At 41.2% G+C, this 25,547-nt stretch overlaps 1 long non-coding RNA gene across 2 annotated transcripts in view; it reads right to left on the bottom strand.

Annotated features, from left to right (window-relative positions):
• Positions 1-25,547, bottom strand: part of LOC115831863 — a 183,901-nt gene that overhangs the window by 64,603 nt on the left and 93,751 nt on the right. The window lies entirely within an intron of this gene.

Raw genomic sequence — 25,547 nt, 5'->3', positions numbered from 1 at the left:
CCACCACCCCTCCACACACACATATTCAAACTTCCTGTGTTTGGTCCCAGTTTTCTTTTAATACATGGCACCAGTACTACAAAGTTGCTTTATTAGTTTGCTACTGCTGCCATCACAAAATACCACGGACTGGTGGCTTAACAAAGAAATTTACTTGCTCTTGATTCTGAGGCTAGGAACTCAAAATCAAGATGTTTGCACTTTTAATTTCTTCTGAGACCTCTCTCCTAGGCTTGCAGACAGTGGACTTCTCCTTGTGCACACATTGTCATCTCTCTGTGCACACACACGTCTGGTGTCTTTCTGTGTGTACAAACGTCCTTTCTGTATAAGGATTGCCAGTCATATTGGATTAGGGTCCACCTTAAAGGCTTCATTTTAACTTAACCACCTCTTGAAAGACCTTGTCTCCAAATATTCACATCCTGAGGTACCGTGGCTAGAACTTCAACATATAAATGCTGGACATGGAGAGATACATAATTTGGTCAATAACAGTTGCCCAATCCAAAACTTCAGATGATATTCCTGTTTCTCTCTTTTCCTACTTAATGTATCAGTGAATCCTTTTGATCTAGCTTAAAGCATGTCTGAAATTTGATCATACACAATCTCTCCTTCTAGAACCTAGACACTAGAGTCTCCCCAGAACTGGCATCCATATTTCCAAACTTGCCCACACAGTTGTTAGAGGGAAAAATAAATACATTAATTCATTACTTCAGTGGCTTCCTGATGCGCTCTGAATAAAATCCAAACCCCTTACATTTGTCCACATGATCCAGCCCCTGCCTCTCCCTCCTATCTTAGCAACCATGTGTCTCTCTTTGATTTCCACGCTCTAGCCACATTGGGCTTCTTGTCATCTTTCTACACACCACTTTAACTCCAGCATCAGACATGTTACATTTTCCAGTTTCTGTGACTGAAACACTAGTCCCCTATATCTTGGTATGGGTTGACCTCTACTCATCATTTAGCTCTCTGCCTCCCAGTGATGCTCCATCCCTTTGCCCTACTCTATTTCCTTCAGGGTTCATGTCACTCTCTGAATTATGTTTAGTTATCCATTGCCTGTCTGCAACTAAAATGTGAAGCCTGAGATGGCATAGACCTTGCTGCTTTGTCTACTGTTATATTTGCAGTGCTTAGAGTATAATCACATATAGTACATGCTCAACACTTAGTGAGTACGTAAACCAATGGATAAGTGAACATTATTTTTACCATCAGTTTGCAGTTTTAAAAATGGAAGCTGAAACATTTTGAGCAAGTTGCCCAAGGTCATATGACTCTAAATGGTCACTGCAGAGCCACTTACTTCAAATCCACATCTTGTGTGTTCTTATCACAACACAATGTCTAGCTGGGACTTAGAATAGTCGTCGGGATTAAAATTTTAAAATAATTGGAAGATTTAATATTAAACTATTGTCACTTTAACTTGCTCTTATGTCATCTTGTGACAGCCAGACATGTTCTTCCACAGTACCAGAATGGAGAAATGTAACTTACACTCCCCCTGCTCAGAACACAAACACAGCAGAAACCACACCTTCCAGAGAAAAACAGATGTACAGAGACTGTGAGAAAATCATTCATTTTTCGGCCAGGTACGGTGGCTCACGCCTGTAATCCCAGCACTTTGGGAGGCCGAGGTGGGTGGATCACGAGGTCAGGAGATCGAGACTATCCTGGCCAACATGGTGAAACCCCGTCTCTACTAAAAATACAAAAATTAGCTGGGTGTGGTGGTGCATGCCTGTAATCCCAGCTACTCAGGAGGCTGAGGCAGGAGAATCACTTGAACCAGGGAGGTAGAGGTTGCAGTGAACAGAGATCGCACCACTGCACTCTAGCCTGGCAACAAAGTGAAACTCTGTCTCAAAAAAAAAAAAAAAAAAGAAAATCATTCATTTTTCCCTTAGTGTCCTGTCCAAAAAAAGAAGGAACTTTTAATAGTGACGAAATTTGTCCTGGCTTCGCATCTGCTATTGTTTTCAAAATTTTGTTGTTGTTGTTTTAGATAAGCTCATAGACGCTCAGTTGTATTGTTTTTCACCAGAACATTTTAAAGTTTAGATTTTACTTCTGTGATTGGCTTAAGTAACACAAATTTATTATCTCCCAATCCTGGAGGCTACAAGTCTAAGATCAAGGTGTTGGCAGGGTTGGTTCCTCCTGACAGCTGCGAGAAAGAATTTGTTCCATGGCATTCTGCCTATGTTTGTGTCTGTCTCCAAATTTCCCCTTTATAAAGAACTCTAGTCATATTGAATTCATGCCCACCTTCATAATGTCATTTTGACTTGATTACCTTTGTAAACATCCTATCTCAAAATAAAGTTATAGCCTGAGGTACCAGGATTTAAAACGTCAACAAATGAATGTTGGGGTGAGGGCGGCGGGGGGCACCATTCAACCATTAACGATTCTTACAAGTACTCTAATGAATCAGATATTCCATTGCCAGAAAATTGTAAAAGGAACAAATCAACCTCCTGTACGATATCCTCAAACTCACCCTTTCTGGAAAGAAAGGGAGAGCAGAAAAAAAAATAATATATATTCACTGAGAACACACTATTATTTTATTATTTAATTCAATTTCATTGAATTAATTTCAAATCAATTTTATCTAATGAATTCATTACATTATCTTATTCTACTCTTAAAACATCCAGGTGAATAATATTCCTACTTGATAAAGAAAGGTATTAAGATAAAGATATGCAAAGTGAAATATTTGTTGTCAACATAATGGAAAAGTTTTGATGTCTTGGCATTTTTATGTGCTTCTAAAGCCTTGCTTTAATGTATGCTAACCTTCTCATGACTCCTGCATTTAATAAAAGAGAAGTAGGAATCAGTCTCTGGTCACAAAGTTTTTATAGTCTAGCTGATAAAATGAGCTATATACAAAACTGAAGATGAATTCAAAACCAATTATCAACAAGACTAAGTTTAAGTTTCTTGAGACTTTGTCTTATTCATCAATGAGGCCTCAGCACAGAGTCAAATGCTTAGCACAGAAAGGATGCTCAATACATACTTGCCAAATGAACAGGTGAATACGTGCATGAACAAATAGCGGCATGTTAAATACGACTCATTCAGCGAGCTATTTACTGAATGCCTCTTATGAGCCAAGTATGTGCCAGGTACTGCTTCAAAGGGTGCAGAAATCCACATGCCTTAAACGGGGAAAAGCTGGAGTATGAATCAAATAAGGTCAAAATTCTCCCATGATTCACTTTCATAAGGATCACTGTAGCCCCACTTGTGAGAATAAGACACCTACTATTTTCCAAGAACTCTAGGAGATAATTTTTTTTTTTCTTTTGTTTTTGAGACGGAGTCTTGCTCTGTCCCCCAGGCTGGAGTGCAATGGCGCGATCTCAGCTCACTGCAAGCTCCGCCTCCCGGGTTCACGCCATTCTCCTGCCTCAGCCTCCCGAGTAGCTGGGACTACAGGCGCCCGCCAACACGTCCGGCTAATTTTTTGTATTTTTAGTAGAGACGGGGTTTCACCGTGTTAGCCAGGATGGTCTCGATCTCCTGACCTCGTGATCCGCCCACCTCGGCCTCCCAAAGTGCTGGGATTACAGGCTTGAGCCACCGCGCCCGGCCACTAGGAGATAACTATTGAAAGAACTAATATTTATTGAGTGTTTACATGTTGAAAGTCACTGTTTTAATTACTTTTTACATGTGGATGCATTTCTTGCTTACAACATCCCCATGAGCTGGGTATTGTTACTACTCCCATTGAAATACAATATACATGAAGAAATTAAAACACAGGTATTAAAACCAAATATGACAAAATGTTAACAGTCATTAATCCAGGCACTAAGTTTAAGGGTGATTAATGCAGTTTAATTTGTGTATTTATTCAAAAATTTTCATGATAAAACACTTAAGAAAAAGGTTTTGAGGAGTTTAGATCAATGTGATTAAAGATCTCTCTCTCTCTCTCTCACACACACACACACACACACACACACATCCTAACTTACAGTTCAATAAAGTAGGACAAATGCCAAGAATCTAAGGCACAGTAGGAATCATCTATTGGTAGGTACATGTCTATTCCCTCCCAAGTTTCTCAGATCCTTGAGGGTAGGGACTGTGGCCTCTAACCACGTATTCCCAGTACTCAAAACTGAATCTAAAACACGGTCAATGCTTAATGATGCTCAATGAACAAATGAATGAAAGAATGGGAATGAGAGGTCCAGTCTGATGTAGGGCAGGGAGATGGTTAGAACCATGGCATATCAGTTTCCTAAGGTTTCTGGAACAAAGTATCTCAAATACTTTGTTGGGCATCCTAAAACAACAGAAATTGCTTGCTTTACAGTTCTGGAGGCTAGAAATCCAAAATCAGGATGTCAGCAGGGTCACACTCCCCCGAAATGTGTAAAGGAGAATCCTTCCTTGCCTTTCCTAGTGTCTGGAGTTGGCCATCACCAATCCTTGGCATCCCATGGCTTGCTGCTGGACCACTCCAATCTCTGCATTGGTCATCACATGGCATTCTCCTTGTGTGTCTCTCTTTCCTCTTCCAATAAGGACACCAGTCCTATCGGAATAAGGGCCCATGCTATTTCAGTATGACCTCATCTGAACTAATGATATATACAAAGACACTATTTTTAAATGAGGTCACATTCTGGGCTACTGTGGATTAGGACTTCAATATATCTTTTGAGGGGTCATAATTCAACCCAGAACATACGGTACCAGGAGAGATGCATCTATCCTAACACTCCTTATCTCTCCAAATGTCCAAAGGAACACAAATTTAACCAGAATGCTTCAGCATGTAAGATGGGGAACAAGCTTAATATGTGTTCATTGACAATCCTGACATGGCAAGAAATTTTATAATCTCCGCCAATCAAATGCCAGCAACAGCTGGCTTTCTCCCAGTGCCAAGTCAGCTTTCCCAAATAGTTTATGACTGGCTTCTCAGCAGCTACTTATGTTTTCAGAATATTAAGCAGTGTGTAGTCACTTTCTCAGGGAGGGCTTCTCAGTGCGGTTTCTAAAAATGTGCTGAATGTGTTTCCGAAGAGGAAAGGCGCCAGGGGGCCTTTAGTGGGGCATGCTGAGCCTTGTAATCACAAACAGATGAGAGTTTCCTGGTTCTGACTCCAAGAAACCAGCAAGAGTCCCCAAACTCAGCTCACAATCAGCCGGGGCAAAATCACCATCTCACAAAAATTGTCATGGACTCCTTCCCTCCATCCTACCAAGTCCTCAACCCTCCAGGAAACTCGATTTGCTGATATGGTAAAGGGACCCAGTCTTCCTAGCTTTGTGGTCTAGAATTCACAAAAGATCTTCTATGGCCTCAGATTAACATAGAGAGCTCCCCAAAATAATGATGTACTGAGCACAGCCAGGGCTTTGTCTCCTGCTGCATGTATCCACTGACACTGGTGAGCTCTTGCATCTGCTAAGATTCTAGAGAGCTAGTAACAGAATCTGAGTATAACTTAAACAAAGGGAGAAAAGTGCTTATTGGATGGTTACTGTGGTGGCGTGTGCAACCACAGGAAGCCTGAACAATCTCAGACCCCTGGGGATGTATTAAGGTGTTCAGGAATGGGGAAACTGACGTTGATGCTCTCATTGTGGAAAGATCCAAGAGCCCTGGGTGCCTGTGGGTCTTTAGTCAAGATTCTGATTTTTAGCCTCACTAGCGTTATCTGCCCCCCTTGGGTAAAACAACAGAGAGGGAAAAGCCAGTCCTCAAGTGAAAGAATGCTATTATCATGAGCAAAGAGAGGAGGCAGTGTGCTGAGTGGACAGCAGCACTAGCTCCCACTAGGAGACCGAGGCATATGACTGCCAGAGGACTCACTTAACTTTGCCCAGCAGCAGGCAGATCTACCACAGCCTGTTTTCCTGAGGCCACACTCCAGGGAGCCCTGTAAGATCAGTGAGGCTCTGGGTCTGCCCAAACCATGGACAATGGGTACCAAATGGAGAAATAACCTACCCAAAAAATGTCTAATTAGGGATTCCCATAAGAGAGTCCACCAAGCAAGATCAATCAAGGACTTTTAACATCCTTCTTCCTGCCTAGAGCTAGCACCTAACATAAAATGCATAGAGCCCTGCTCTAACTCCTATAGGAGATAAAACAGTTTCCTTAGTCTGACATTTAATACTATCTGTAGCAGTAGCTTTTTACCTCCAGGATACTTTCCAGAATGTTCTGAGGCTCAAACTGTGTTCCCACAGTAGCTTGTACAAAGAGTCACTTCTGCATGTACCACATTATAAAGCTTCTATGAGCAAGCAGAATTCACCTAATTTCCCTAAATACAGGTAATTATATGGGCAGAGAGGATGAGGAGAGTCTGCTAAGCAAAAGGAAACCTATTAGCAACAGGACAACTTAGGAATAACACAAGGAATCGTCAGAGGCAGAAAAGAAGTCCTATTAGGGGCATTGTGTTTATTTAGAGGAATAAAACATTAAGCAATATTCAAAAACTATAAATTATTTTAAAATAATGTGATTACATTAAAAAGTAAAAAATAAATTTCTGAATGTCTTCTCACCAAAAATCTATATACAAAACTAAAAGACGAATAGAAAACAAAAAAAGAAACTTATAACAACTATATCAAAGGATGTTAATTTGTCATGCTATAGAGTTCACACTAATAAAGGGAATAACATAAGGAGCATATATAATTGCTCCAAAAGTATTTATTTTTCACCTATTAAGTGCTCAGTTCAGAAAAATATATAAATTGTTTAGAATTATATAAACAGAAGCCTAACTTCACTCAATGATTTAATAAATGCAAATTAAAACAACAGGATATAGTTACTTTTACCTATCAAATTGGCAATGAGTAAAAGGGATTTCAAAACATGGATTTGGCAAGATTTGGAGGAAATGTATATTTACACACTGGTAATGACAGTACAAATTGGCATAACTTTTTTGAAGGTTAATTTGGCAAAAGATCAACATCTATTATAATGAAATACCCTTTAATTCAGACCTTCTGCTCCAAATAATTTCTGTGTACAGATATACCCACAGAGGCACACAAGGATGTATGGCTAAAAATATTCATTGGAGTACTGCATGGAAAAGAAATTTAAAACATAAAATGCTCCAAACTGAGAATAATCTGCATGTTCATTAATAGATGAGGTATACATAAATCATGGTACACGTATATAATAAATACCATGAAACCATTAAAAAGAATGTCCTAGAATGATATAAAGAAAATGGTATATACTAATATAAAAATATCTACAATATATTAAAATGAAAAAAGAAGGCACAGAAAAAAGTTCATCGAATCTTTTTAAAATTTAATTGGCAAAATATAGAACTTTCTTTGTTTTGTGAGTGTATCAGGTATGAAGATAGGAGTGTGTGTATTTGCATTCTATATTTGCATGTTTGTTATATATATAATAATTTCTATTTCATTGTGTTTATCTTTGTCTACCTATTGTATGCAATTCATGTTTTTAAATCTATACTTTTTAAAATGTTCATTTGATTTTTGGTCATAACATTCTTGTAGACTATTTTCCTTCCCTGGAGCTTTTATTACTATTATTATTATCATTATTAGTGACGGTTAATTTTAATGTGTCAACTTGACTGAACCATGGGGTCCTAGACTGCACATTATTTTGGGGTGTGTCTGTAACGGTGTTTCCGGATGAGATTAGCATTTGAATCACTAGATTCAGTAAAGTAGAACACCCTCCCAATTGGGTAGGCATCATCCAATCCCCTGAGGGTCTGAGAAGAACAAAAAGGCAGAGGAAGGAGGAATTCACTTCTTTTGCTTTCTGACAGCTTGCTTGAACTGAGACGTAAGTCTTCTGCCCTTGGTCTGGGATTTAGGCCATCAGCCCCCTTGGTTCTCAAATCTTCAGACTTGGACTGAATTACACCAGCAGCTATGATGGATCTCCAGTTTGCAGATTGGAGATGATGGGACTTCTCAGCCTCCATAATCATATGAGACACATACGATAATCATACAAGAGAAAGTAAAAAGAAAAACAGGGTATATGCCCTATTTTATACCCAATATACCATAATTATGTGTGTATATGTATATGTATGTATGTGTGTACATACATAGACACACACTATAACTTTAAGGTATGTGTATATAATGTTTATCTATACCCAATTTTTTTCTGTTTCTTTGGAGAACATTAATATAATTCTTATTCTGTATTTTTATTATATCCTCACATTTTAAGCCAGCTCTCAAATATACTACATATCCAACGCAGGCTCTCCTTTCCCTCCTTCCCAAATCCAGCAAGTTTTGCATAGTTTGTAAAATTTTTTGACCCTTTAAATAAGAGACCTTTGTGTTTGAAAATCTTAACTTCAAGCATACAAGTCCTAGAAGACAAACATATAAAGGTGGCTTGGGGCTTTCCCTCAAGACCAGAAAGGCAACAACATCATTAGAGAGAGAGATTTGCAGTCCTTGCCCCCTAATAGTAATACCACTACTGTGCACAATACTCAGTGAGCAAAATCCTCAAAGCTGGACTGGTTCTATCTGTGGGGTCTGCTCTGTCTTTCTGATAAGCACATCCCAGGAGAGGAAAGAAATACGGTTGGCTAGTTAGGTGAAGGCAGGTCACTGTGGTTCCTTCTCTGTTTCAGGAACATGGTCAAGGACAGCTTGACCACCCAGGTTTAAGTAATGGTTTCTCAGTTTACATGGTTTACACAGGGGACCCCAGGACAATTACTTCAGAATTTAGAGAGTTTCCCAGAGACGCACAGTCCTCCTGGGAACAAGAACCAGCTGGGTGTGAGGCTTGTGCACTTGCTCCGAAAGGAGCATTCCCACACCCTTCAGTGACCCAACAGAGAGATATGCACACACTGGGGACCAGAGAGACATTTTTTGAATCGGTGCTAGAAGTCACGACTACAAATTCTCTTCCAGATTGCTTCCTTATTAATGGCTGTGAAACATTACAGCAAAAAGCTTCAGGAAAGGCACTATGAACCAACATGGCATTCAGTTCTCTAATTAGAAACATAATATTTCAGCTTGGCTCAAGTGTTGGAAGTCACTGTGGCAGAGAGCAGATCAGCAAAGTGTCCTGAGAGCCACGCAAAGGAGACAGTCCTTTATGTTGGTGGCATCATTGTGCTTTTAGGGGGAGGAGGAGACCTGGCACGGGTCACATTTTAAGTAATAAAAAAAAAATAGCAGCAACAAGCACTTTGTCATGTTCAATATGTAGCAAGTTCGGTTCTAACTTCTTTTGTGATGATCATTTAGTCCCCACTACAGCCCTGTGGTCCCTGTCCCTGTTATTGCCACATGGCAAGCCAGGAGGCCTAAAAATAGAAGGAGTAATGTGGCAAAGGCACTCAGCTAGTTAATGTGGAGATGGCTGGCATTGGAACCTGGGTAGAATAGCTCTAGACCCATCCACATAAACTCTGCTATGCTACCTCTCTATGCCTTAACTGCGTGCCTCCAACAAGACTCTCCTCCCTCCTCATTTCAGAACAAGTGCAATGACCACTGATAATTGCCACTTCTGTTTGAAATTTTACCTATTACAACTTGATTTTTATTGCCTCAATTGTTTTGCATCAAGTAGAAATATCACAGGCGGATGTTGGAATGAGACCAACCCCTGTCTGGAATTTGCTCAGCCCCTTGCTCCCTTGTTAGACCTTAAGCTGAGAGTCTACTCTCTCTAACTAAAGTTTTCCCATCTGGAAAACTAGAATAACAACACCCACCTTACAGGGTTCACAGACTAAAGAAGACATTTGCAATGCACCTGGTGGAGGAACAAACACACAGGATGTGCTCAATATACACTGGTTCCCTTCCTTGTCTTTTCCTTTTTCACAGTGCCCTACCCACACTTATTCACCTCAGGTGTTAATAGAAAAACACTTTCGTGTTCTACAACAGCCCTCATCTCCATTCTGGCTAACAGCAACCACACACAAGAGGCACTCATTCCTTCATTCGCTTACTCATTCAGTAATACAAGGTAACATGCACCTTGGTGGGGGGTATTTGTTTCCCAGGGCTGCCTTAGAATACCACACACTTGGTGGCTTAAGATATGAGAAATTTATTCTCTCACAGATCTGTAAAGAAAAAGTCTGAAATCAAGGTTTTAGCAAGGCCATGCTCCCTTGGAAGCCCTTAGGGGAGGATCCTTCCTTGTTTCTTCCAACTTCTGGTAGCCCTGGGCTTCCCTGACTGGAAGGTGCAGCATTTTGACCTCTTTCCATGGTCATGTTGCATTCTCCCCATGTGCCTCTGTCTTCAGATGGTGTTTTCCTCTTCTTAGAAGGATGCCAGTCATATTGGAGGAAGGACTCATCCTAATGACCTCATCTTAACTTGATCAAATTTGCAAAGACCCAAATTATTTCCAAATAAGGCCACGTTGCCAGGTACCAGAGGTTAGAAATTTAACATGTTCTTTGTGGGTTCACAATGCAACCCATAAGAGGGATGACAAATGCAGAATGGTGCATCATGGATCCAGTGGAGACAGATGGGGAAACTGAGGCACATACTTGGAACTTTTGGTCAATTTGTTTCTCTCCTGTTTCCCAGCATGAGTCTCCCATCATGGCTATGCACTCTGTGGGGAGGAAAACTCTGGCACAGGTCAGAAGTATTGAGGGAAACTCCTTCATAAGAAGCCAAGGGGTTGGCAGTCAGCGTTTCTCCCTTGACACCTACTATGCACTGCACACACTCCAATCACCTAATTGAATCCTCCCAAAACCCCTATGAGGTTATAAAAGATGGAAGTGAAGCAACTCATGAATGATTAAGCAGCTTACTGTTGATAAGGTTCAGGGCTGGAATTTGAATCCAGCTCTGCCTGGCTCCAGAGCCTGTGAACAGACAAGAACCATTTAATAGAAAATTTGTCACAGATGTTCAGTGCTGCATGCACATGAAGAATTAAGGTTAGCATATTGTGATATCATTGTGGATCCTTCATTGTTATTTGCTATTTGCCACATGGAAATGGCAACCACCCCATGTGGAACAGCTCACCAAGGAGATGTAGGGTTACTTATTTAATTGACTGCCCTCCACTTTTCCTCTCCTTTCCTCAAATCCCATTTTATCTCTGGACACAGATGGAGCATTCGCTGAGGTGTTTGTGCAGCTGTAGCCTATTGGGACTCCCACAAATCAGCCACAGGGTGGAGCACTAAGATGTGGTGTTGCATCTGTGACTGCTCACCATACCCAAGTTGTCTTCCCTGCTGTCCACCAGCTCTGTGACCTTAGGCAAGTTACCTAATATCACTGAGCTTCTGTTTTCCCATTTGTAAAAGGAGGATAATTATACTTATTCATAGGTTGTTGTGAGATTAAAGAAATTTGGCAATACATGAAAAACCAGTGGTATAGCACCTGATACCTAGTATGTGTTTAACTAATATAACTTTCTTAGGTCTATAAGCCAATGGGTTCTTCTATATTTTAGCTCATTGCACTAGATACCTATGATATGATCTAAATGGGGAAGGAGTGGAATGAGAGATCCCTTTAACCTTAAAACACAAAAAAATGGGATTTTTCTCAAAGGCTATCATATTTCAAACCAGGGGGTGCAGGGTATAAGAAAGCACAGGGACCTTTAGTTTCCTAAGGCAGGCATAAGGTGGCTAGATGACTTGCAACAACCGAAATGTATCTTCTCACAGTTCTGGAGGTTGGAAGCTTGAAATCAAGGTGCTGGCTACCTTCAGAGCCATGCTACCTCTGAAGCTCCTAGGGGATGAGACTTCCTTGCCTCTTCCAGCTTTTGGTAGTTACAGGAGTTCCTCAGCCTGAAAATGCATTACTCTGATCTCTCTGTCCATCTGCACATAGTCTTCTGCCTGTGTCTTTGTGTCTCCACTTGGCTATCTTCTAATAAAGATGCCAGTCATATTGGATTAGAAACTCGCCTTACTCCAGTATGACCTCATTTTAACTAATTGGATCTACAATAACCCCATTTTTAAATAAGTTAACATTCTGAGGTACTGAGCATTAGAACTTCAATATACTCTTTGTGTAAGACACACTATAATTGACCATGTGGACTGAACTTCCAGAGAATTGATTTCCACTCCTCCAACCAGGACCTAAGCTGTGGTTTGCCTGATGGGGTCATTGAACCCTTAGGCTCAGGAGAACCCAGCATGCATAAGTCTCTTCCCAAGTCTACATTCAGTGACATCATGCTGATTGTTTGAAATCAGCCAGGTGGGAATATTCACACCATACAAATTAGTAAAAGCTGCTCAGAGAGCCTGTTGTTCAATATTCACCAGCCCACTGCTGTAAGTCACTAAGCTAAGGGAGTGACTTGCCTACTGTGAGATAGAAAAGACCCAAGGCCCATGGGTTTCAGGAGATGAGAGTGTGTAGAACTGTAGAGAACTCCATTATTTATTGAGGAAGTCAGTTCACTTCTCCAAGAAAGTGTGTAAATGCAGCATACCTCCCCTTTGTTACCCAACAGGCCCATGTTGAAGGCTGAAAGAGATAACAGTATAAGTACAATGTGTTCTTTCCAAAAAAAAAAAAAAAAAAAAAGAATTTTGCTGCTTTTTCTTTTTTAGCAGAATCTTGTTTTATTCAGCATGAAAAGTACAAAAAGCCTCAGACATAATCCACAGTGGGTGTATTAGTGCATTCTCATGCTGCTATAAATAACTGCCTGAGACTGGGCAATTTGTAAAGAAAAGAGGTTTAATTGACTATGGGGCTAGGGAGGCTTCAGGAAACTTACAATCATGGTGGAAGGAAAAGCAAACATATCCTTCTTCACATGGCAGCAGGAAGGAGAAGAATGAGAGCTGAATGAAGGGGGAAGCCCCTTATAAAACCATCAGATCTCATGAGAACTTATTCACCCTCATGAGAATAGCATGGGGGAAACAGCCCCCATGATTCAATTACCTCCCACCAGGCTCCTCCCATCATACGTAGTGATTACGGGAACTACAATTCAAGATGAGATTTGGGTGTGAACACAGCCAAACTGCATCATTCTGTCCCTGGCCCCTCTCAAATCTTATGTCTTCATACTTCAAAACATAATCATGCCCTTGCAACAGTCACCTAAAGTCTTGTCTGAGACAAGGCAAATCCCTTCTGCCTATGAGGCTATAAAAATCAAAAGTTAGTTACTTCCTAGATACAATGAGGGTATAAGCACTGAGTAAATACACCCCTTCCAAATGGGAGAAATTGGCCAAAACAAAGGGGCTACAGGCCCCATGCAAGTCTGAAATCCAGCAGGGCAGCCAAATCTTAAAGTTCCAAAATGATCTCCTTTGACCCCATGTCTCACATCCAGGTCACACTGATACAACAGGTGGGCTCCTATGGCCTTGGGCAGCTCTGCCCCTGTGGCTTTGCAGGGTACAGCTCACCTCCCAGCTGCTTTCATGGGCTCTTGTTGAGTGTCTGTGGCTTTTCCAGGCAGGCAGTGCAAGCTGTTCAGGGATCTACCATTCTGGGGTCTGGAGGACAGTGGACCTCTTCTCACAGATCCACTAGGCAGTGCTCCAGTGGGGACTCTGTGTGGGGGCTCCGACCCTACATTTCCCTTCCACACTACCCTAGCAGATGTTCTTCATGAGGGCTCTTCCCATGCAGCAAACTTCTGCCTGGACATCCAGGCATTTTCATACATCCTCTGAATTCTAGGTGGAGGTTTCCAAACCTCAGTTTTTGACTTCTGTGTTCATGCAGGCTGAACACCACATGAAAGTCATCAAGACTTGGGGCTTAGACCCTCTGAAGCCATCCCCAAGCTGTACCTTGGCCTCTTTTAGCCACAGCTGGAGAGGCTGCAATGCAGGGCATTACGTTTCTAGGCTGCACACAGCAGGAGGGCTCTGGGCTGGCCCATGAAACCATTTTTTCCTACTAGGCCTCTGTGCCTGTGATGAGAGTGGCTGTCATGAAGGTTTCTGAAATGCCCTGGAGACATTTTCCCCATTGTCTTGATGATTAACATTCTGCTCTTCATTACTTATGTAAATTTCTGCAGTAGGCTTTATTTTCACCTCAGAAAATGGGTTTTTCTTTTCTATTGCATTGCCAGCCTGCAAATTTTCCAAACTTTAATGCTATTCTTCCTCTTGAGTGCTTTGCCACTTAGAAATTTCTTCTGCCAGATACCCTAAATAATCTCTCTCAAGTTCAAAGTTCTACAGATCTCTAACACAGGGCAAAATGCCACCAGTCCCTTTGCTAAAGCATAACAAGGGTCACCTTTACTCTAGTTCCCAACAAGTTTGTCATCTGAGACCACCTCACCCTGGACTTCATTGTCCATATCACTATCAGCATTTTGGTCAAAGCAATTCAACGAGTCTTTGGACTCGTTCCAAACTTTCCCACATCTTCCTGTCTTCTGAGCTCTCCAAGCCTCTAGGAAGTTCCAAATTTTCCCACATTTTCCTGTCATATTCTGAGCCCTCCAAATGTTCCAACCTCTGCCTGTTATCCAGTGCCAAAGTCGCTTCCACATTTTCAGATATCCTTATAGCAGCACCCCACTCTACTGGTACCAATTTACTGTATTAGTCTGTTCTCATGATGCTATAAAGAACTGCCCGAGACTGGGCAATTTATAAAGAAAAGAGTTTTAATTGACTCACAGTTATGTGGGGCTGGGGAGGCCTCAGGAAACTTACAATCATGGTGGAAGGGGAAGCAAGTATGTCTTTTTTCACATGGCAACAGGAAGGAGAAGAATGAGAGCCAAGCGAAGGGGAAGCTCCTTATGAAACCGTCAGATCTCGTGAGAACTTACCATCATGAGAATATCATGGAGGTTCAATTACCTCCCACCGGGTCCCTCCCACTACATGTGGGGATTATGTGAACTACAATTCAAGATGAGATTGGGGAGGGGACACAGCCAAACCATATCAGTGAGTGTCCAATAAATATTTATTAAATTGAAGTATTACTATCTTCATCAGAATAGTGGGTTTTTTGTAGTTTTTTCATAATTTAGCTCCAAAAAAAAGCATAAGTAAATCTAGGATATTGACCAGTTGCTAAGCCAGAATGACTTCTTAAAAGACCTTTTCAACAATTTACCCAGCAGTGGCTAATGCTTTTCTGTCTGTCTCCAACTGGGACTCAGAAGGGAACATCATCTGTTTTCTCCTTCGTTTTCCCACATTCCACCACCAATAGGAGCATACACAGCTCCTATTCTAAGGCCTTACTTGGACTCTGAAATTAGCATCATAATGGGTCTTCCAGCTTCATATCTGCCCCACCAACTCAACTACTTCCTCATTCTGCTCCTGGGGTGCTCTTTCTAAAGACGTATCTGACCATTTCATCCCCCTGTCTAAAACCTGAAAACAATTTCTGTCACCCTCAAATACAATCCAAACTCCTTAGTATGGCATTCAAGGCTCTGGGGCTATTATCCGGTCTGGGTCTGGGTCTGTATAGGATCTTTTGATGCCTGATCCCACCTCAGATGCAGATGGGCAAGTAACCCAACTTAGCCAATTAGATTTTCCCAACCCTGGTCACTCTGGTTGGTAATCCAGGAAGACCACTGACCCAAATAAGGCCAATCAGTCTTACCTGGGGTTTATTTTTTAAAAAACATAAAGTTCCTTTTTATTTCAAGTCATTAGGCTGGAAATAAATAATTCTAGACATATCTATGATTGTTTCTTACCGCATAGGAATTCCACATTCCATCTTGGCAATAAGAAAACACACACACATACACACACACACACACACACACAGAGAGAGAGAGAGAGAGAGAGAGAGAGAGAAACAGAGTCTCAGGGAAGTGAAGATAGAAAGCTAGAGACAGAAGAGAGAAGTGAGGTCTTTAAGTTTGGGTCCAGTTGCTCTGGGGCCATCTTTTTCGGCCCACACTCAACGCTTTGCCACACAAGTCCATCTCCATTCCACCTAAACCATCTGCAGTTGGGTTTCTGTGATGGAAAAGAATCCTCACAAACAAGACAACCATCGACATTCTGTCCCCAGCTTGTCCTTCCTGTCTTGCCCATTTTTCTTCCCTGGACTCTCTCCTCCATATCTTTGCACAATCTGATGTATATTCCTAAAATTCTCTTGTCCACTGTTTAGGCTTCTACTTTTTTTTTCCATCTTGATTGTGTGTTTCTTTGTAAGCTTTTGGTCTGTCTTTCCCAGTGTGGATGAATTTCAAATGATCAAAGTATAAATTCACTGCAGTATCCCTGACACCTAGACAGGTCTGGGGATATAGTATTTGTATAACAAATATTTTGCTGAAGAAATAAACACATTTATCCTCAAAATGGGAGAGAAGGTGGTCATGATAAAAGCTTGCAGGCTTAATGTCTTAGCCTTGCTAGACTATGAACTCGCTGAGAGCAGGCAACAATTCTTACCATGCCCAAAGCCCCAGCCCAGTGTGCAGTTCCTTGCACATGGGGGTGCCCAGTAAAAGGGAACAGGCTCACTTTCTCTATAAGCTTGTGGGGTCTGAAGAAAGCCCCAGGAATCCCTAAACATTGGGGGCACTCAATAAACCTGTGTTTAAACCTAGGCGACAATTAGCCTGGTTTTAAGCACAGTTTTAATGAGTGCCCCTAATGACTTCTGGCTTCTTCCCTACTCTTTTGGAAGGAATAATAAAATTATTATTGATAAGAGCAGCCAACAATTTATCTCTTACTAAAGGCAATGTAACTTTTTTCATAATTTTGTAGTTTTGTGTAATTTAATCTATAGAAGAACCTTATATTGAAGCTATTATAATTCTTTCCTTTTTACAGATTAGGAATTGAGGCTCAGAGCTGTTAAGTGACTTGCTCAGAAGCCCATGACAGTCAGTGTCAGGGAAGGACTGGAATCTGGGGCCATCGTCAACTAGCCCCTCCGCCATCACTCACTTAGTGGACACTCTGAGGCAGGCCCCATACTCACATTTAGGATAGAGACATCAGTGGGACACAATGCCTGTTCTCGAAGGGAACACAGAAACAGATGCCAACATGTAAGGGAGAACACCAGGGTAAGGTACAGGGAACAGAAGCTGAGGGTAGTGAGAACAGCAGCATCAGAAAAGGCCATGAGGATTGAATTTTGGAAGGTGAGTAGGAGTTAGCTTGGAAAGGAAGCAGAAAGGAATAGAGAAGAAGAAAACAGGAAGCATTCTCCAACAAAGAGAAAAGTGTCTTTGAGGGCTAAAACCAGAGTCGGTGGTAGCTCCTTAATTAAAAGAACTCAAAGATCAGGATTGGAGGTAAGGAATGGGAAGAGGAAAGGGGTAGATGGTCAAAATTCCAAAAGGCCATTAGTGTCTCATCAGGGAGTCAGACCATCCTGAAGATTCGTGACTAGAACCAATACAGCACAGTGTCCTAGGAATGGACTTAGGAATCAGAAAAACATAGGCTGTTATAGCCTCAGTTTGGAAAACAGAGCCCCAGGTAAGATCCTATGTGATAGTTCTTTATTATGTATCCCAGAGAGTAGAAGTGAGGGAAAAGGAAGACGAACTAGGAACATAGGTTGAAATAAAATAAAAAGATGCATTATCAATTTGGCTGCCACAAGGTACAACTAGTTGCTTGATTCTGTAGGACTGTTCTTCAAAAATATATATAAAATGTATGTTTGCATAGCCTGTCCAGGGTAATAATCAGTATACCTGATTCTACCTCCTACTGATCAAAGATTCGTCCCATGGGGCATTAATTCTCCAGTTCTTGTGGGCTGGGTATGCACAGGTGACTAAAGGTACTGTGCAGTTGGGGTCACAGAGAAGCCCCAGGACAGAAGGCAGCAGGCATAGGGTGGCTGGGTGAGGTGATGTCAAGTCACCTCTGCCTGCAGTGAGTGGAACTCACGCTGAGCTTATTGCTATAGCAGCCCCTGAACCAAAAAGCAGGTGAGGCCAAGAAATAGGTAAGTCTCGTGCAAACTGTCCCAACACCTGCTGGCTATGTTTCTTATGTGTGCCTCAGTTTCCTGTGAATAAAATGAAAAGAGTAATTGTGTCTGGCTCATGAGAAAATTCCAGTGCTCACAATTGTTCCTAGAACATAGAAAATGCTCAATAAATAACAGCTATTCTTATTACTACTGTCATCATAAAAAATAATGGTATGATCAAACTAACTTTGCCAGAGATTTGCACTTTGAGTCATTGATTTTTAACCTATTATTATATATACAGAAGTTTATCATTAAAAAAAGCAAGAGTACCCTTGAGCTTTAAAAATAAAAATGCAGCACTTTTTAAAATCCCTTTTATCTCTGTTCCTGGAATCAAATTGACCCCTCTCTAAAAACGTGACTTGGAAAGCACCATGAATGAGGACACAGAAGATGTGGGCCTTAGTCTCATCTTTGTACAGCGCTGTGTGTCCTTAACAATTCCATTTGCTCCAACCAACAGAATGTATTAATTATGGGGGGCAGGCCCTGGGTCTTGCCCTACAGACAAAGATCAGTCAGGCTTAGTCTTCTGAGATCTCAGTCTAGGAGGTGAATACAGACCCTGAAACATCTGACTCTGGTATCAGACAGTAAAATTTTCACAAACATTAAAAATAAGCAAGGAGCAACCAGAGAATCACATGGAGTCTCTAGAAAATTGGTTTCCTCACTGGTCACAAGAATCCAACAGAGTGTCCCAAGTATGGAGCATAAATCTCTAATAAAATTGAGACAATTTAGGTGACATACAGTCAGGACATTAAATAAATTATAATTAATAGTGTAGTAAGAAAGTAATTCTCTTTACAATCCTTATGGTTCTTTCTGGAGGTAGCTGCCATCTGGAACTTGCTAATCTTCACTTTTAATAAAGAAAATAGGAGACCAGTGGCTTGCTCAGAGCTTTTGGCTGACTTAGTATTTATGTATAATTGTATAAATTTGTTTCATTTTACTTTTTTTCATAATTTTTATGTAAAGTTTCACTTTTTAATTGAAGACAACAATATATTGTTTTTATTTTAGACAGTTATTTAAGTTTTAAAAAGTAACTTGATTGAAAAACACATTATGTAAAGACAGTACAGATGGTATGTAAATGTAAGGAAATAATTTTTCACTATATGATTCAATATAAAGTAATCACTTTGATGGATAACATCAAATATAGTAAAATCATAAAGGTGGAATGCATATTTCTGGAATTGGGGAAATACTGGAGTAGATGACTTAGAAGCCCTCCTGCTTTTTAAATATATTTTGTCTATTATACAAATACTTATGGAAAACACTTCTGAGAAGAGTCCTTCAAAGGTGCTGACTCTGCTAGGGTTATTTACCTGCTTCATCCTCTGTGACTTAGAATGAGGATATGATGGATTTAGCCAAAGCAGTCATTTTCAACCATGAGGTGGTCTTGATGATGGATGCCAAACTCCAGGAGAAGAAAGAAAAGAGATTGGGACACCAATGAATATAGTACCACCAAAGCCAGAGGAGTCCTGGACTATCTACTGCTAGGCTTCTTTCATATGATACTGAAATAAACTTCTTTCTTGTGTATTCTACTGAATTTTTAGAGTTTCTGTTAGATGCAGCTGAACCTAATATTAAATGATGTAGCATTTATTTCTTGCAAGAGAGGTACTATGAGAAATGAAATCTAAAATACAGTATTACCTTATTGAACAAAGTCCTACAGGCAAATATTATGGACTAGAATATTGCAGGTAGAAAAGCTGAAGTCCCATGCTATATGATAGCAAAACAGTTTACCAACCTATTGACTAACAGAAGTTGGAACACAGACCACACGCTCACTTAGGCTATACCATTAGGAGAGAGGAAAGGAAAAGTCAAGAATGTTGATATATTAGTTATCTATCACTGCATAAAAATTAACCCAAAAACTTAGCAGTTTAACACAGCAAACATTTATTATCTGACAGTTCCTGTGGGTCAGGAATCTAAGCACAATTTAGCTGGTTCTCTCTGGATTAAGATTTCTTTTAGAATTGTAATCAAGGTTTTTCCTGTGGCAACATTCTCATCTGAAGACTCAACTGAAGGAGACCCACTTACAAGCTCACTGATGTAGTTGGCAAGATTCAGTTCTTCGCAGGCTGTTGGAGTAAGACCCTCATTTCCTCATTGGATATTTATCAAAGGCCTCCTTCAATTTCTTGCCATGTGGATCTCTCCAGAGAACAACTCACAACATGGAAGCTAGTTTTCCTGAGACAGCAAGTGATAGGATAAGAGAGAGAGTATACCCAAATCTTAATCTCTCAAGTGGTATTTATCACCCTGTTGTGTTGTGAAGTGTATCAGTAAATTCAGCCCACATTCAAGGGGTGTAGATTACACAAGTAAATTCCAGAAAGTAGGGATCATTAGGGACCATCATAGTTGCTTACTGTAGTCGATATGTGATAACATTGTCTGCCACTTTCAACAAAGTTTCACAAAAAATAAAGTCAAACACCACCTATCCATTTACAAAAAGAATAGCAAGAAATGAAGCTTTCCTTTGCCTGCAGACTAAAATCTAGGCTCCCGAAGAGGCCATAATTGGAGGTCTAGAAAGATTATGGTCTAACCTGAATCTATTATCAGCAGCTGCAGCCTTAACACCAAATAAACTTGCTGGTGAAATGAAAATAAGTGAATTGCTCCCCAACCAAAGGCTATTGTTTCAGATGGCCATCAAGCTCGGGGAGAAGAATGGACAGATCACAGAGATCTACGACTGAAATTCAAGAGCCATCAGGTTTAAAACCTCTAGCTGGACAAGATTTGGGGCTGTGGTCACTTATATGTGGAACTTTCCAGAAGCATATGGAACAGCAACCTTCTAAGTTATTAAGCAAGAAACTGCCCATGAGAGTTGTTATTTGTTATGGACTTGTGGCGGTTGGGTTTGTCCAACCCTCTCCTTTACTGAGTGGAGGTTCTTTCTGCAGGAATGCTGTTTCTATTTCACTGTTGATGCTGGCAGACAGGGAGTGAGAAGGAGATAGGTCGTGTTAGTGTATAGGACACTGGGGTTTAAGGAGATAAAATCAGACCTGGTAAAGAGAACTGCACATCTTCCAAGATCCTAGACTTTCAGCAAATACAGCACCTGGAGGAGATACCAAGGTCCTCTTCCTTGGATAAGGATTATATTCTACATATAAAAAAAATGTAGGTTTGGGCTGGGCGCGGTGGCTCACGCCTGTAATCCCAGCACTTTGGGAGGCCAAGGTAGGCGGATCATGAGGTCAGGAGTTCGAGACCAGCCTGGCCAATATGGTGAAACCCTGTCTCTACTAAAAATACAAAAATTAGCTGGGTGTGGTGGTGTGCACCTGTAGTCTCAGCTACTCGGGAGGCTAAGGCAGAAGAATCATTTGAACCCAGGAGGTGGAGATTGCAGTGAGCCGAGATCGTGCCACTGCACACCAGCCTGAGTGGCAGAGAGAGACTCTGTCAAAAAAAAAAAGAAAAGTAGGTTTGGAGGCTGGGTAGCTAAAGGATCAACTGTGACAGAAATTGTTTGATGACTACCTAATATCTATTGTCTTCTTTTGCACAGTCTAAATATTGGAGCCTTCAAAATGAAATACTCCTTGAAAGCTACAGCATCTTTCACTCCTTGTGTCAATTGTTCTGGGCTAATCCCCTCACACCCAGCAGAAAGTGTTGGTTTGATAGAAGAAGGAGAAGTGAAGCTGGAACTATTAGGAATCAAAAGAAGGAAGGAAAACTTGAAACAGATAAAGTTTGTGTATTAAGCCGTTCTCACGCTGTCATAAAGAGCTACCTGAGACTGCTTAATTTATGAAGAAAAGAGGTTTAACTGACTGACAGTTCCACAGGTTGTACAAGAAGCATGGTTGGAGAGACAGAAACATATGAACCATGGTAGAAGGGCGAAGGGGAAGCAAGCACCTTCTTCACGTGGTGGTCGGGGACCAGGGGAAAGAAAGAGAGAGAGAGAGAAGGGAGAAGTGCTACACAGTTTCAAACCAGATCTCATGAGAACTCATTCACTATCACGAGAGCAGCAAGGCGGAAGTCCACCCCATGATCCAATCACCTCCCACCAGGTCCCTCCCCTAACATTGGGAATTAGAATTCAACATGAGATTTGGGTGGGGACACAGAGCAAAACTATAGCAGTGTGGCTTGAAGGTTCTGCACAAGCAGCCCCCAAATGGAGTTGAAAAAGTACAATAGACACATTTTATCCACTTGGCAGTTTTTTCAACTTTTGGCAACAGTCAGGATAGAGCCTGTGAAAGTTAAAACTTCAGGACCGATTTGGAAGTTGGGACACTAAGTTCCTCCACTTTGATGTGGTCTTTCTGTTGTGGAGAAGAAAACTAGAAATAGAATAAAGGAAGTGAAACAGAAAATGAAGGAGTGAGCAATACTCAGCACAGATGGCTTAATTCAAACAACAGGATGAAGCTGATTGCTTCCTTGACACTGATTATGTGCGGCCATTGTTCTGAGCGCTATACATACACTGCTAATCACTTTACTTTCTCAGCAAGGGGATACTCTCTATCTCCATTTTACATATGAAGAGACTGAAGCTCAGATAGCCTACCAGCCAGGATCCTAACCCAGGCATTCGGTGTCTAGGGACCATGTGCCTAAGGATCAGCTCCTCTGTGCAAAATTGTTCGAGTCGGCTAGGGAGGGAGTGAATGAATCAATTACAGTATGACCAAATTTATAAGTAAGTAAATTACTGAATACATACATTTACAGACAAATGAATTGAATAAATATATAGACAGCACCACTTTTCTGAGAACTACAAAGGATTTGGCAAATCTCCTTAGTCTTTATCTTGAGATATATCCTCCATGAAATCTTTGAATCTAATCAAAACTGCCACTAAGGGAAGGCAGGTTGTTATTTGCATCATTGTAGGTACCATACGGGAGGAGAAGCCAGGGTAGGGAAGGGAGGGAGAGAACATCAACGCAGCTTCTCTCTTTCCTTTAAAGCCAGCCTTGGTGCCTCCCATGCCACAGAGTCCAAATCACCCACCAATTACTTTCCAAGGAAATTATATTTTCTCCTCCAAAATGTTATTATTCAGAGATTTATTTGGCTTTGATTAAAGAAAAAACAGGGGGAAAAGTGCTATCAGTCACTCACATTTCATTGTCCATTTATTTATTCACTAATTTATTTGCTGGACATTTATTAAGTCTGTGTGCCAGGATTTGTGTCAGATCCAGCTTTGCCTTGAGAGGAGAGTTGTTGTCTTAGGTTTGATTCCCCTGGAGGTAGACTCTGAGACCAGAATGGGTGTGCAAGATGTCTGTTTGTAGGCAATCCCAGGACAACTGGCACAAGTGTGTGAGTAGCAGAGTCAGACTGGGCAGGGAAGGAAGCTAATAGAGGGTATGCCTTCATGCCAGTTAGTGCAGAGCTCAGTTTCATCTGGGCAACTCTGGAACATGTTGTAGAACATGCCTCCAAGGGACCCTGCCAAAGGGGTGATGAGATGGGCTCATGAAGAAAAGAGGTTTAATTGACTCACAGTTCTACAGGCTGTACAGGAAGCATGGTTGGGGAGGCCTAAGGAAACTTACGATCATGGCAGAAGGGCAAAGGGGAAGCAAGCACCTTCTTCACATGGTGGAGCAGGAGTGAGAGAGAGAGTGAAGGAAGAAGTTCTACAGTTTCACAGTTTCAAACAACCAGATCTCATGAGAACTCACTCACTATCATGAGAACAGCAAGGGGGAAGTCGAGTCTTATCATCTAACTCCCATCCATAATTGGTTGAGGTGAGGGCTGCTCCCAGGTACCATAATCCCCTTGCACTTTTGGTTTCCCGGCCTGTGATGCAGAAAACTCTCTCAGACTGAAAGCTCCAGGTGCTTGGAGTAGGACATTTAGGCATGCAAGAGAATGGTGACTGCCAAGAGGATATGGCATGGGTAAGACCCCACAGCATCTGCTACAAATGAACACGTAGATGATTAATTTAAGCAGAAGCTAGAATAGGAATATGACCCTGGTACTACAAAAGCACATAGAAGAGAATGATTGATTTATTTTCCACTAGGCTTCCCTGACCACACAAGCACACACTTGTACACACATATCCATGCATGTACATGTACACACACTTGCATACCTACGTGCACATGCACACACACGCATACACACACTCCTCTTCATTCCACAGCTCACAAGTAATTCCTTATCAGATAACTTGGCTAAACGCTTATGTTCTCCTCTTTACAAGGACAAAGGCTGTCCTTTTGAGACCTCAAGCCTTGGAAAGATTGTGATTCCTCTTCTGATATGGAATTCAATGTAAAATCACCCTAACGCATAAATATGTGTATGGAAGTTCAAACTAGTTGTGATTTTTCTGATGTTGATAAAACAGTTTTTTTGCGTGTACAAAAAATATGTCATATTATTTCCAAACAATTTCTTGGTGTCCCTGTTTTATTTGTGTCTCAGGTGCATACTTGGTATGTCCATTGGGTGGTCTCTACACTCTTCACAAAACTATTGCATCATGCGGAGGAGGGTGACCTTGTCCACTTTAGAATCAGTGATATCTGCAAGGCCTGGTAACATTAGGCATAGAGTGGGAAGTCATTCAATGCTAGATGGATGGATGGGTGGGTGGATGGATGGATGGATGGATGGATAGAAATATGAGTGAGCTCTATTTGAAGAGAGAAATCCCAGGACATGTCAGAGGTTTCAAAGATGAAGTAAGCTCTAAACCTAGACTTGAAGGATGGCCAGTGGATATCTTCAGATAGGGGATTCAGTGTGGGAGACAGGGAACACCTTACTTTTCAGGTGTTTTGAAAAACACCATTCAGTTTAACTTAGTTGTACTATTGGATTGGAATTCATCAGGCTCCTGAGGTTACAGTTTCTCAGGGCCTGCTAGTCAGCTTGACTTGGGAAGACCACACAGGTGGTCTCTGAAGTTGTCAGCAGCTTCGGCCACTGCCACAGATAATTTATTCCCTCTGCTGGAACTTCACCTACTGAGAGGGACAGGCTAATTAGGTCTTCCTGGCAATCCACGTCAGCTACAAGCTGCCTGCTACAATCCCTGCACCTCCTTTCTAACCTTTTGCAGTGCCAAGGCATAAAGAGAAGGAACATTTATAAAGCGCATGCCTGTGAGAATACCCTGTCATGATTGTTTTCCCCAGTTCAGGCATTCCCTGCCAGCTACTTCAAAGGCTTTTGAAGTTACTGCTAATTTAAAAGCAATAATAAGATTGACACTGAAATGCTTCGCAGCTGGTTTTTCTGGGCAATAACTCTCACCAGTTCCTTTACAACCTGCTTTCTGTTACAGTTTGGGGTTTGGGAAACATGGGCTTCTAAAACACTCAGAACAGAACGTGTTTCTAAAACAAAGAAATAACATGATCCTAGCACAGATATAAACATGTTCTTCTCCATTTAGGATATATTTCTTAACAATGAATGTCTACTTTAAAGTTCATATGGAACCAAAAAAGAGCCTGCATTGCCAAGTC

This window comes from Nomascus leucogenys, chromosome 20 (genome assembly GCF_006542625.1).
Source record: "Nomascus leucogenys isolate Asia chromosome 20, Asia_NLE_v1, whole genome shotgun sequence".
NCBI lineage: Eukaryota > Metazoa > Chordata > Mammalia > Primates > Hylobatidae > Nomascus > Nomascus leucogenys.
The sequence above is the reverse complement of the archived record's forward strand: the minus strand, read 5'-3'. Positions and strand labels throughout refer to the sequence as shown.